General features: G+C 51.0%; 1 long non-coding RNA gene across 5 annotated transcripts in view; it reads left to right on the plus strand.

Annotated features, from left to right (window-relative positions):
• The window catches only part of LOC102161661 (uncharacterized), a 509,074-nt gene that overhangs the window by 407,144 nt on the left and 88,564 nt on the right, over nt 1-13,366 (plus strand). The window contains exon 10 of one of the 5 annotated variants that reach the window (XR_014832669.1): nt 1,305-4,174. The exons of the other annotated variants lie outside the window; for them this stretch is intronic. This is a non-coding gene — a long non-coding RNA (uncharacterized LOC102161661). Of the gene's footprint in view, nt 1-1,304; nt 4,175-13,366 lie in introns of those variants that run through there. 5 annotated transcript variants of the gene reach the window in all.

Below are 13,366 nucleotides of genomic sequence, written 5' to 3' on the forward strand. Positions count from 1 at the left end.
GGGATGGAGCTGCCCATGCCCACGGGCAGGACCGTGTCGCCCCTCACCTGACCCTCTGCCTTTTCAGCTTCAACTGTTAGCATCGTGCTGCCCCTTGAAATCTGTCACTCAAGGGCGCAAACCAGCCTTGACGCCTCGGCTGCACAAAGCTGCACAAAGCTGCACAAAGCCGTCGTCCTCCATCCTCGTAAATAACAAAGTAACTCGTATTTCTCAGAGGCCCAGGACCACAGCTTTTCGTATAACTTCAGAGCAATTTTTCCCCATTGGTGAAGAGATCGTCCCTGTTGACGACCCAGGCTTTTTCTACCTGCATCTCTGTGGCTGTGGAGAATGCTCCCAGAATCCCAAGCGCCTGGCGAGCACAGGCAGCTTCTAGATAGAAGTCATCCTGGCTTCCATTTACGGTACAGATGCCAGCCACTGCCCTTCACCTTCAGCGCCCTGTACCTTCGCTGTAGTAGCCTGATCAAGTGGGCTTTATTATCACACTTAAACTGGAACTCAGCAGACTGAACCTTGAGGAGGTGAAATAGTTCACTTCATCAGGTAGTAAGAGACAGAGGCAGGTGGAAGCCCACCACCACCTCACCGCTACCCCGTCCTTTTATCACCATGCAAACAGTGCCCCACAAGTTTCTCCAGGACAACCTCAGGCCTGATGCTCAAATACTCTGTGATATTCCTTTCAAAGGCTTGTCCTACCTCTATTGAAACCACCGGGATGATGGGAAAGTCATTGTTTCCCGAGTCCTTGATTCATAGGTAAAGTTTTAATCACTCCCCCAAGGGTTAAACCTACATTAATATCCCAAGGAATCTGTAGTGTTCCTTGGATGTTGCAGATTCCTTGGGATATTAATATAAGTTTCTATAAAAACATCTATTAGATACCCAAATATAGTTGAACAAATATAAAGTTAGATGACTATCCCCATGCAGGACTTCTCAGAGCCTTTAATATGCTAATGTGGCTTGTGAATCTTCAAGGAGATGTACTATTTAGGATTTTCCAAGTGTGTTTCACTTGGACTGTTTGTTTATGGGGAATCTTAGAGAATTAGAGTAGGTTACACTTTGGAAAAAATGCTGCTGCAAGAAAAACAAAAGAATAGAGTGGATTCTCATTGTTAATGGTAGTCAGCTTCTGTAAATTCCCTGCAAACACAGAACTAGAGAATGCAGATGATCGCCGCTAGGGGTTATGAATAGATAGAAGACGCTATCTATCTATATTATATTAGTGTCTTAAATGTTAAAAACAATTCATCCTGGTACATTCTGTTTTCTTTATTTTCTAAAAGTGAAACATGTTTCAGAAGCATGAAGTGACTTGCCTGAGACTGCCTGCTGACAGGCGCCCCTGTTGGGATTGGAACCCTCAACCAGCTGGCGTGAGAGCTGAGCTTCTCGCTCTCGTCCGCACGGCCCCTCCCATCTCCATCCTCTGGTCAGCGCTCCCTCTGCTGTGAACAAGCCCTCAGCTGACCCACACTTCTCACTGGCCCGCACACGCCTGCAGTGACGGTGGAAATGCTGTGGGCGATGATTTGGAGGGTTATAAATTAAACGTAATGAACAGGCACGTTCACAAATAGAGGATGTGCAGGAATAACGAGGAGCCACTGTAACTCACAGCCCTGTCTTCGGCGACTGCATCACTGCGCAAAACATCACATCTGCACACGGACCCACCTCCAACCCAATTTACTCCTGTTAAGAGAGAAAAAATACCGCATAAAGAAGCTGGCACCACGCATATTAGCGGGAGATACTTTGTTTCAAGGCTTCCAAAAGTCACACTCATTTTCCACATAGATTTTTAAAAGTATGGAAAAGAAGCAAATATCATGAGTAAAGACAGTATTAGCGAGCATATCTTACGAAAACAGCGATTGCTTATGGAAAGCAATTATAGTTGCTTAGTTTGGTGAAACTGAAAGTTTCTGCAACCCAGAACCATTCAGAGGAAAATGGCTGGCTTCCTCGTCTCTCTCTTCCTGTCTCTTGAGCAATCGAGTGCTAGTCTTCTGGTTCTGGAGGCCTAGTGAAGCCTAGCTCTTCGGGGCCCCTCTCGCTGGCCACAAGGGCCAGGACTGCCTGTGTGACCCTGCTGTGGCCTGGCCTGGCCTTCTCAGTGTCCTCAGCTCAAAGGCCGAGGCTTGAGGCACACATTTGCTATTTCCTGGAAATGTCTGGGGACCAAGAGGCGAAAGGGAAAGTGAATCCACCTGCCAAAGAAAGAACGGGGATGGAGAGAGGGAAGCTGGAAGCCTCTCTGGTGACTTTTTCCCTGGCCCCCAAGTTCTACTCCAGCTGGGACTGGCTTCCAGCACGGTGATGAAGGGAAGGCAGGGATTAATCCAGTCCACTAGCGTGATGTGGACTGGAGGCCAGATTACCTGAACAGCTTCCCTGACACAGGGCTCTTTAAACCCGGATTGAGGAGGAAGCGCTATGTGCTACTCAGCCAGGGGTCCACAGGCAACAGCGCGAGCATCACCTGCCAGCTTGTGAGAAATGCACAGTCCCCGGCTGCACCCAGGCTGCTGGCTTGGACACCACGTGGCACCACGGTCCCCATGTGATTTTGTAGAATAGTCAGGACTAGGAAGCATCTGCTGTGGGTGATGCTGAGAGCAAAGCTCTGTGTCTACCAGGTGCAGTGCACACTGGAGATCCGGGTTTGGCTGCTTCTGCATCAATACAAAAAGCCAGTTGTTGACAGCAAAAATCAGCATCAATTCTTCTCAGGTCTTATTGCAGGAAACAAACTGTATTAATGAATCTGTTCCTTCACCAAGGGACTTCCATAAGCATCACACAAGGCACCCCATCTCCTTTCCTCCTGGGGTGTCCATCGCTGGCAGCACATACGGGCTCATTCGCAGCCACCACTGCTCAGCAGAGCTTTGAAAAATGCAGATGCCTGAGCCCTACAAGAGCAAGGCAGTCAGAATCTCTGGGCGTAAGGCCCAAACACTGGTGTGTTTTTAAAATTCCCCCGTGTGATGCTGAATTATCCCCGGAACTGAGAACTGCTGGCCTAGGTCTGGATTCAGGAGGAAGTTAATTCAGGGGATTTGAAAAGAAGAGGCTGATGTTTCTCAAACCCTCAAGTGGGCCAAAGGTCTTTTACGGCTGCGTGGCTTTCATCAGAGTGCTGAATGCGAACAGCAGTTAGAAGCCCCCGAGCCTTCAGAAGCCTCTCTTCTTTATACACAGAAAAACATGTGTGTAAAACCATCCCAGTCTCTGTCGTAGCCCTTAACCTTTTTCACATTTAAGGACGCAATTATAGAAGTTATCTGAACTGGGCCACCCCCAGATTACAATATTCATGAAAGATTGGCTGACTGGTTTCTCTAAAGCATTTTTTTAGAGCTCTGTTATGAGTGCTTAATTTAAAACACATGCATATTTAATTTTCTCTTCCCTCAGAATGTATTTATAAAAATAATAATAAGCAGTATCCTCTGAGGACAGAGACAATGTGTGGCTGGGGGGACAGCAACATTAGAAGGGAACCCCCCCCCCAACACAGTGTCTTTACAGCCACCAAGTGTGTGTCCCCACCAGAATGTGGATGAGGCCCTGTATCCTCACCAGGAATTCATGCACTTCCACGACTAGCCATTTTCCCAGCACACCATCAGCAGCAGAAAACTTCTATAAAATACCAGTGGGAACCCAAGCATGGGGCAATACTGAGTCCATTGTAAGTGAGCGGCAGCCATGACACAAGAGAGAGAAGGCAGGAATTGGTGTTATTTTGTTATTAATACGGTACTCACACTACCTGTGAAGCTGTGGTGTTATCTGAAAATGAATTCACATAAACTGCTCAGTGAAAACCACAAAAGGCAGAAATAGAGTGGATAACATGGAGCCAGCCAGCAGGGCAACAAATAGAAAATAGTACTGGAGTTTCCATCATGGTTCAGTGGTTAATGAATCCGACTAGCATCTATGAGGTTGTGGGTTCGATCCCTGGCCTCACTCAGTGGGTTAAAGATCCAGTGTTGCTGTGAGCTGTAGTGTAGGTCGCAGAGGCAGCTCGGATTCTGCATTGTGGTGTAGGCTGGCGGCTACAGCTCTGATTTGACCCCTAGCCTGGGAACCTCCATATGCCACGGGTGTGGCCCTAAAAAGACAAAAAAGAAAAGAAAAGAAATGAGTACTGAACATGATAGATACTAATTCAACTAGCATAAGTCACTTTGGATGTCTGTGGTCTAAATGCACCCATCAAAGACTGATTCCCAGAGGGGATCAATCCACACAGCCCGACTGTATGTTGTCTACAAGAAGCCCACTTTATATAAAGACACTTACAGATTTTTAAAAAGGGTTGGAGAAAGCTGTACCATACTAACACTAATCAGAAGAAAGCAGGCGTTGCTGCATTAATGTCAGAGCAGACTTCAAGGCGAGGAGAGTTATCAGGAATAAAGAAGGGCTTTACACAATGATAAAGGGACCAATTCTTAGGAGACATAGCCATCCTTAACATAAATGCGCCTAACAACAGAGCATCAAAATACCTGAAGCAAAAACTGGTAGAACCGCAAGGAGAAATAGATGCATCCACCGTTATAACTGGAGCCCTCAACATCCCTCCGTTACAAATGGACAGATCGAGCAGGCGGAAAATCAGCGAGGACAGAGCTGAACTCAACAACACCATCAATTAACTGGACAAAATCAACATTCATAGACAACGTCATCCAACAAGAGATACACATTCTTCTCCAGCTCACGCAGAACTTGCCCCAAGAGGGACCTCACCCTGGGCCGTGAAACAGGTCTCGTCAAATTTAAATGAGTAGATGCCGTACCATGTCTGCTCTCAGAGCCCAATGGGATTCAGCTGGAAATCAGTGACAGAAAGAAAAAGAAAAAAAAAAAAAATCCCAACGTGTGTGGAGAAAAACAACAAACTTCTTAAAAAAAAAAAAAGCACGGGTAAAGGAAAAAAGATCTTAAGGAAATTTTAAAATAATTTGAACTCAGTGAAAATGGAAACACAACCTATAAAAATTTGGGGGGATGCAGAGAAGACAGTGCTTAGACGGAAATTTATAGCACTGAATGCATACATTAGAAAGGAAGAAAGATCTAAAATCAACAAGTTTCCACCTTAGCAAACTAGGAAAAGAAGAACAGATTAAATCCAAAGTACGCTGAGGAAAAATAATAAAAATAGAGCATACATCAGTGAAATTGAAAATACGGAGTCAATAGAGAAAACCAACAAAACCAAATTCTGGTTCTTTGAAGAGCTCAATAAAATTGATGTCTCTAGCCAGGATGACTAAGCAAAAAGGAGACACGGAGGGCAGGTAGCTGTTAATTCAAAAACTATGCCTTGAGCACGTCATCTGTGCCAGGTACTGTGTCAGGATGCCCTGGGAGCAAGATGGCATTGGCCCTGTACTGCTCAGGGCCGTGCTTTTCGGGGGCGGGGGGTGGATAATTTGAGTAAAGCTCTAAATGGGATCATTTCGGGTCCGTTAAGTGCAGCAGGTCAGGATGTCAGAGGAAACGGCAGAGTGAGGAGGCAGCTTCTTTAACCGGAGTGGTCGAGGAGCTAATATTGGAGCAGAGTCTGAGCAGGAGGCACCTGGCAAAACATGGACGGCCGGGCCGCGGGTTCACGGCAGCAGGGGACTGGGAAGCCTGAGCAGGGGCACGGTCCGTGTGTCTGTGACCTGAGAGGAGGCCTGGCAGGAGGCTGGTTGGCAGGACAGGGGTGGATGGAAGCCCAGTTGGGCAGGCGTGGTGGTTGGGCCATGCTGAGGAGGTCGGGTTTTGTTCCCAGTGCTCAGCGGGGCCCCTGGAGGGTCTTAAGCAGGGGCTGGTGTTTTAAAGAACCTCCCTGGAAGGAACCTGGGGTGGGAGTGTAGAACAAGAGGGCGGCAGGGCGCACCATCCAGGCCGGCCACCCGGGACAGAGACAGGTGCACAGATGTGGGGAATCTGAAGGTGGGGCCACCGGGACGTGCCAATGGCGGATGTGGCAGTGCGTGAAGGAGGTGGGCAGAGATGATGCCGGGCTTCTGGCCTGACCGGGTGAGGCGGGGCATCTCTTCCTGCCATCCGGGGTGCTGCTCCAGGAGGGGGTGGGTAGCAGGTAACCCAGCACCACACAGGGAGAGACAGGATGGTGGGGACGCAGGAATGGGGTGGGTTGCAGGTTGGGTGTTTAAAAGAACCAGATGCAGCATGTTGACAAACCCATGTTTGAGCTCGACTGTGACACAGTCTGTGTGTTAAAAGGTCATTTTCTTCCTGCCTCTTTGGGTGTCTTTTCTGGACACAAGTCAGCTCTCTTTGCTGGTAAGAATCAGTGGCCTGGCCCCCCAGGCTTGGCCCAGCACCCTGATGCCGCCCACGGGACCGCAGCTTTGGGAGCAGGGCCCGCAGGTGTGGTCGGGGCAGTCTGACCAGCTCTGGGTGCAGAAGTGGGGCTTGGACACCAAGGGGACGCATCCAGACCTCTCTGAAGGGCCCGGGCAGGACCCTGTGCTCAATTCAGAGGCAGGCTGGGGACCTATCAACAGAGGCAAAGATATTTAGGAGGAAAGTAAAGGAAGCGCTCTCAGAGTAGATGAGGGAACGAGAGAGTAGATTCCCTGGCAAGGTACAGGATTCTGTCGCTGCAGCGGAGGGCGAGACGTGCCGGGCGAGGGACAGGGTGGAGCTGGACACTGAGGGCCTCGGCTCCTGGCCGCCGCAGGGTCTCCGCCAGCTTTGCTCCGGGCCTCCGCCTCTGCCCCCATCGCTGTCTCCTGGCGTCCTCAGCTTCTCTCCCTCTGATGCTCTGTCTGGGCAGGTGTGCATACTTGCCTCCGTGTCTCCACGTGTACCTGTGAGTCTTTCTCCCAGTTTTCTGGCTGAGGGTGACCAACACAACATGCAGCCGCAGACCTGAAAGGCTAAACCCTGTCCAGGTTAAGGCCCCTGCAGGGACCATTTCCAGCCTGGCTGGATGGGCAGGGATCTGCCGTCCACCCCGGTCCTACCAGCCAGTCCCCGTGGGAGAGAGGGTACCATCCCAGCGGGACCTCAGGCCGGTCCTGTGTCTGGAACGGGGAGGGTTCCTTCTTGATGGAGGGTTGAGGGCCGGGCAGAATCTCGACCCAAAGGGCCCCACAGAGATGGTTCTGCAGGATGCACGGTAACATCGTGGATGCAGGAAGCCCTGTGCTCAGTTCTGGGTCACGTGGTTCTCTCTGGGCTGCTCTGTTTGGATGTTTTACTCAGCATTCGTGCCAAAGGAGATTTCCCCAAAGGGAAAATTACAGTGGTGGCAGATGCATTAGAGTCCTTTCCACTCGCAAACTCGCAGACACATCCTTCCTCCTGTTCCCCAGCCACAGGGGACACGGAGAGAGAACATAGACAGCGGCGCTCAAACCAGCTGCCTTGCAAGTCTGCGGGCCCTGATCTTGCTTTTTAGCCCCTGAGGGATGCTGTGAGGACCCGCGCAGCCTGCATGCATCTCCTCACTGCCTTCTCCACCTGACACCCAGGGGCTGGGCGCGTCTCTGTTTCTCAAGGTTGATGCTGATTTGCATGAACAGATGGCTGGTTAGCGTAAGTGGAACAAAACATTTTTAAAATAATATTTAACAGACGGGGAGAAGGAGGTCTCAGCCGTCAAACACCCATCCTATTGCTTAAACTCCACGAATCGCCCCTTAGCCTCAAGGCCTTCCCTGCTCTCTCCCGCGATGGCTGTGGGGCTCCGTGTGTTTTTCTTAATTGGAAGAGAGGGAGTCTTGGAGGCATCTTTAGAAACGCGAGCTCCCTGGTCTCTGCCCTGAGCACCTCCTACAGGCGCTGTTGCTCTAGAGCCCCTTCGGATTCCACTCACACCCTCCCTGCCATTTTCTTGCCTTGTATTTGTCCATTATTTTTGTCATTCTACTCTTTGGATCACTTTCATCTTTGCCTTTCTCATCTATTTTTTGAGCTTCATTCTGTAGCTATGTAATTCCTTTGTGTGAGGCACTGTGTAGATATCACTTATTTCTTAATATCTGCCGAAACGCCTCCTTCCCCTTGTTCAGAATCTGTGCTCTCGTGCCATGAGTTCTCTGTCACCCCAGCCTCCAGGCCAAGGGGAAAGGCTGAATTTTCAAATGAATTGTTCCGGTGGGGGAAAAAAAATTGCTAGTACCTCTCCCATGCTGCCCACCTTTCCTGAAACAGAAGGAAACAAAAGCGAAAACAACTCCCACGCAGCATTTTCCCCAGTTCAGCCACTTATTCAATATTGTTTTTCTCTAAACAAATCACCTTCCTATTCTTAAAAAAAAAAAAAAAATTATGCCAACAAGAGACTTTTTGTTACCCCCGTAAGTGGCAGAGCGGGGCCCCTCGTCATGGGGAGAGAATCAGCCTGAACTCCGTGCATGGCATGTGAGCGATGCTCTCGCCACCTTTTAGTTCCAGCCTTCGGAGGGGCTCGAAGTAGCCTCCTTGCCCTTGGGGCCTCCGGGCTCCTGTTAAAAGGAGGATTATTGATGCCAGAAAGGCATTGAGGCCACAAACCGCCTGGAACTTTCTTCCCCAGGTAATCGTTCCTGCCCTGAGACTGGCCTGGTATTTCATGCCTTGTCTGTGTACCTGAGGCTTTCTCTGACCTGGCCTCTCTGGAGCCAGCCGGGAACAGACCCGAGTCATGGGCAGTTATTTCTGGAAAGGGCTTCAGTCGCCCCCTAATCCGTTCATTTCACGCCTGAGGCCGTGGAGGTGCAGAGATTAAGTGCCTTTTTGAAGGTGTCACAGGTCTTGGATGGCCAAGCCGCAGGAGGCCCAGGTTCCTGAACCCTGACATCCCCCCCGCCCCGCCCCCGGGCAGACGGCGAGCATTCACGCTCTCAGGGGAGGGCTCTGAAGCAGCCGGTCAGGGTCTGATTTTCAAGGGCCTGGGATTCAGTACAGCCTGTTGTTCTCACCCAGTGGCTGAGTCTGAATTTAAACCACACACACACACGCACACACACACACACAAGCACACACCAGGGCGGTGCCCCACCTGGAGGTTTAGGCAGCCCTGGCTGAGGCTGTCAGATTTCCTGAGGCTTCTTCTTATCAGCCCATCTTCTCACTTACGGAGAAGGTACCTTCAGAGGTGTTGTGTCAGAGTCCCAGCCTGGGTCACTGTGACTCTGGGCCCCGGCAACCCCATGTCTGGAAAATGAGAACCCCAGGGAGCTGTAAACGCTCAGGACCCAGGCCCTTTGTCTTGGTCGGATCTGTGGGTTTGAGCAGCATCAGAAGAAGCGGATGGAGGCCGGGGAGGCAGGAAGGCGCCAGCGCCCTCGGGCCTGTCTCCAGGGTCTGCGCATTGGTTGTTGAATGGGAAACAGCAGTTGAATGGGAAACAGCCGTTCCTGGCCAGGTCCACAGCTCACCCAGGTGATGCCCAGCCTTTGAACTGGCCGATCTGAGGACGTGGCTTCCAGGATGAATGCAAGGTTCACTGTCCTGTGAGGGGGCACAGGGCACCCTTGGCACCTGCTCCCCTTTCCCCTCCGTCCTCCACGGGCGCTCCTCTCTCAGCTCTGCTGGGCGGTAGGTGCAGAGTCTGGGCTGTGAGGACACCCCGCGTGGGGCTGTGGGGTGCCGTGGGCTCCGGGCCGACCCACCGTTCCCCCTCTTCTTTCCCAAACGACCCCGTACCAGCTGGGCAGGCCTGGCTCTCCTCAACGCAGGAAAGCCGGGTCTCATTCTCTGAGAGCCCCAGGCAGCCAGGGGCCAGTGGCAGGGTTCCAGCTGGTGGGAGATCCCGGACCCTTGAGGGGGAAGAGGGGCCGTGCACGAAGGGGTGGGGGCCGTCTCCAGCAGCAGGAAAGAGCAAGGATGTGGCTTCTCCCTGAGGGCTGCCTGGGGGAACAGGCCCGCCATACTTGGTTGGATCCCGGGGAGACCCCGGAGGCCTGCAGCGTGATGACCCCTTGTTCTGTTTAAGCCCTAAATCTGCGGTAATGGGTTCCCGCGGCCATGGGACACTCGTGCAGTCGTGACAGCCGGTGGTCAGGCGGGTTGATGACAGGCCCGCCTCCCGGCATGTGGATGCCTTAAAAGGAGCTCCTTCACTAAACCTTTGACCGTACCTGCTGGCCGCGGTGGCTCAGTGACCGGGACTTGTCGTCACGGCTGATGGCCCTCCGGCTGGGCAGTCTTTATTTCCGTGACCTGCAGGGGGTGGCTCGTGGCACCTCTTTATGTCTTGTCCCGTCGTCTTGTCTTCTGGAGAACACGGACCATCCGTCGGCTGGGGCTGACACAACACGGCCCCGGGGCCAGTGGCCTTGTGCTGGGCCCCCGGCCGGCCTGCAGGCAGCGCTGCGGCCGCCTGGTCCGTCCCAGCCCTGCTGATGTCCGAGCAGAGGGGCGCCTCTCCCTTTGCCGCATGATTCCCTCCTCGTCTTCTTTCTTCCTTCCGGCAGAGCTCCCGGCGGAAGCAGACACCGAGAACCGGGCGGATTCACATTCGCGTCTCTTCCTCCTTTGCCCCGTTTCCGTTCCAGGCAAACTCGGTAACTGCATTCCCAGCCCTGCTCCGTCCCCGGGCCCCGTTTCAGCCTTTGCCCTGGCGGTCAGCTGGAACCCCAGCCTTCCGGTCCCAGTTCTCGGCGTCCTACCTCGTTCTCTGCGGGCGTTTCCTCCAGCCACCCTGCCTGCCCTCCTTCATCCTGGGCAGGCACGGCCCCGTCTCGTTGCTTGGCTTCTAAGGCCAGGCATGGCGGGAGGGAGGCTAGTCAAGGCCCCGGCCTCCAGCCCGTCACGTTCTTCTTCTCACAAAGTCCGGTGATGACAAATAGCGTCTGCCCAGCTGGTGACGGGCCTCCCAGGGCCAGAGTGGTTCCCTGATCTGCAGGGTAACACCCCCAGCACCGGGATGCAGGGCTGCGAGCACGCACGGAATGAGAGGGAGGACACGGGGAAGAACATGGACCAGACAGGAATCAGCCGGCTCAGGCAGGGTGGGGGGGGCAGTGACCGAGGGAGGGGCATCTCGCTGTGAAAGCTCAGCTTGGGGACGGAGCATTCAGGTCTCTTAAGAGTCTTTAGTATCTCCCACCAGGCAGGTGAAGCCCTGGGGGCACCAGGAGGACAGACTCCTTCCTTCTTCACCTCAATGCCAACCCTGATTGCCTGCCGGTCACCCCAGAGTCTACCGGTTACGAGGGGGTGTTCTCCTTTCTTTCTTTTACAGCAAAGCTTGGAAATTAACCTTTATTATAGAAAGGATTTTTATGGTGTGTGGATTTGACCAAGGATTAAATGCCACACCACTTCTGTATCCCGTTGTCACATTATAAAATGTGCTTCACAGCTTCCTGATGGGTCAGCAGTCTGACCCATGTGCGTGGCCTTTCCTGTCACCTCACTGTCCTTGTCTCCTTGTGAGCACCAGGTGGGAAACCCCACAGCCCCGCCCCAGTGGCCCCTTCCCGCTACGTCCTGCAGGGAACAGGCATCCTGGTGCCCAAACAGCTCCAGAGGGTGGCCTTCCAGCCATCCGTCTCCTCGGCTTCACTTCAGAGCCATTACATCTCTGCAACCAGTGCAACAGAATGGTCACGTTTTAGATGGGTGAGCTGAAACCTCATTGACTGAAAGTCAGTTCATCATCTTTGAATCAAGTTCAACATCTTGATACAACATAAGTGAATAAAGTTATTCTCCTAGATAAGGCCCGTTTTGCTGGCTATTTTCTCACCCTCCCAAATTCTAAAAATAATATTTTTTTTGGTTTAGAAACCTGGTCAATAAACACTAATTCTAGTGAAAGAAAATGCATGCTACATAATTCATTAAACCCCACAGGCTTGCAGCAGCCACGCCATTCAGAAACGTGTTAACATGCAGAGCAAATGATTTTCAGTGTAATTAAGGAAATGAGTTGTGGCAACAGCAGGGCTCTGATCACCGAACTTCTCTGCAGCCCTGTCGTCTCCTCTTGTTGTTTTTACCCTGGTCCTGGGGAACCTCCCAAAGACTCCAACACTTGGAGAAGCTGGATGAATCCCTAACCTGCCTGGCAAGGTTTTCAGTCTCCTCTGCCTCTAGAAGGGGTGTTCCCTGGTTTTTGTTTTTGTTTCTTCTCATTCTTTCTTTCTGTGTTGTTGGTTGGACTATTTGCTTTTCTGGTAATTCTTCACGAAGTCGACAAACCAACCAGCCACCAGAGAATGGAGAAGCCACTGTGTAGCACTCGGGCGCTTCCGTGTTCGACGGGCTCCTTGCTGTGCACGTTGGGCATTGTGAAATGAAGACGTGATGGTGGCTTCGATGCCAGTCTTGGGTGTCGCTATGGTCTGAACGTTTGTCCCTCCCCCCAGTTCAGGTGGAGACCCTGCCCTGAGAGGGAATGGTATTCGTAGGTTAGGGTTTGGGGAGGTTACCGGGTCATGAGCGTGGGGCCTCACGAATAGGATTAAATGACCTTATAAAAGAGCCCCCCAATCCTCACCCCTTCTGCCACGTGAGGACACAAGGAGTCTGCAAACCCAGGGAGGGCTCCCGCCCGCCACGCTGGCACCCTCACCTGGCACTTCCAGTCTCCAGAACTATGAGAAAAAAATGTCTGTTGTTCGCAAGCCACCCAGTCTGTGGCATTCTGTTATAGGAGCCCAAACGGACGAAGGCAGATCTTAACTGAACTCTGATGCACATCTAGGTGTCTACATGCTGCTACAGGGAGTGTCTTTCTTTTGGAAAATAAGAAACCTGTAGAGAGAGAAACACCCAGGATCATCGATGCAGCATTTTGGGGAGAGATAAAAATCAGGAATATTTTAGTGCTCGTCAGTGTGAGAAGATATATATATCATGTATATGTATATATATGCATGTGTGTGTATAGATAGTATTTCACAGTTGATGGATTAATATATAGCAGCTAATATTAATATATTAGAGCTATCAGTCTAATTGGTAAGTCTCAAAAACATGGTGAAGAGTTAAAAAAAACAAGTTTTGAAAGGCTATGTAGGGCAAGACACAACTAACAATTTTTTTTGTAAACAAATATAGTTATACACACACATACATATAATTAAAGGATACAAAAAAACAATTTTTGTACATTAAATACAGTTGTTTTTTGATAATTCATAAAAATTAGGAGCACAAGTAAATTCTTCTTAATACTATATATATACTTATATATCGTTACTGATCAAATACATATGTAGTAAAAATGTGAAAATATGGCCTTAAAGGTACCATCAGATTGGGGAAGTAGAAAGAAGTAGAAAAGACACAGCTTCTGAGTTGTCTTCAAAAATAATTGTTTTGTTTCTGTACTGTTCTCTTTCCTTAAAAATATCTGAAGCCAAAACGG

This window comes from Sus scrofa, chromosome 17 (assembly GCF_054392235.1).
Source record: "Sus scrofa isolate SSC_HxYL_T2T_F1_AM1 chromosome 17, Sscrofa_HxYL_maternal_Yorkshire_Landrace_v2.0, whole genome shotgun sequence".
NCBI lineage: Eukaryota > Metazoa > Chordata > Mammalia > Artiodactyla > Suidae > Sus > Sus scrofa.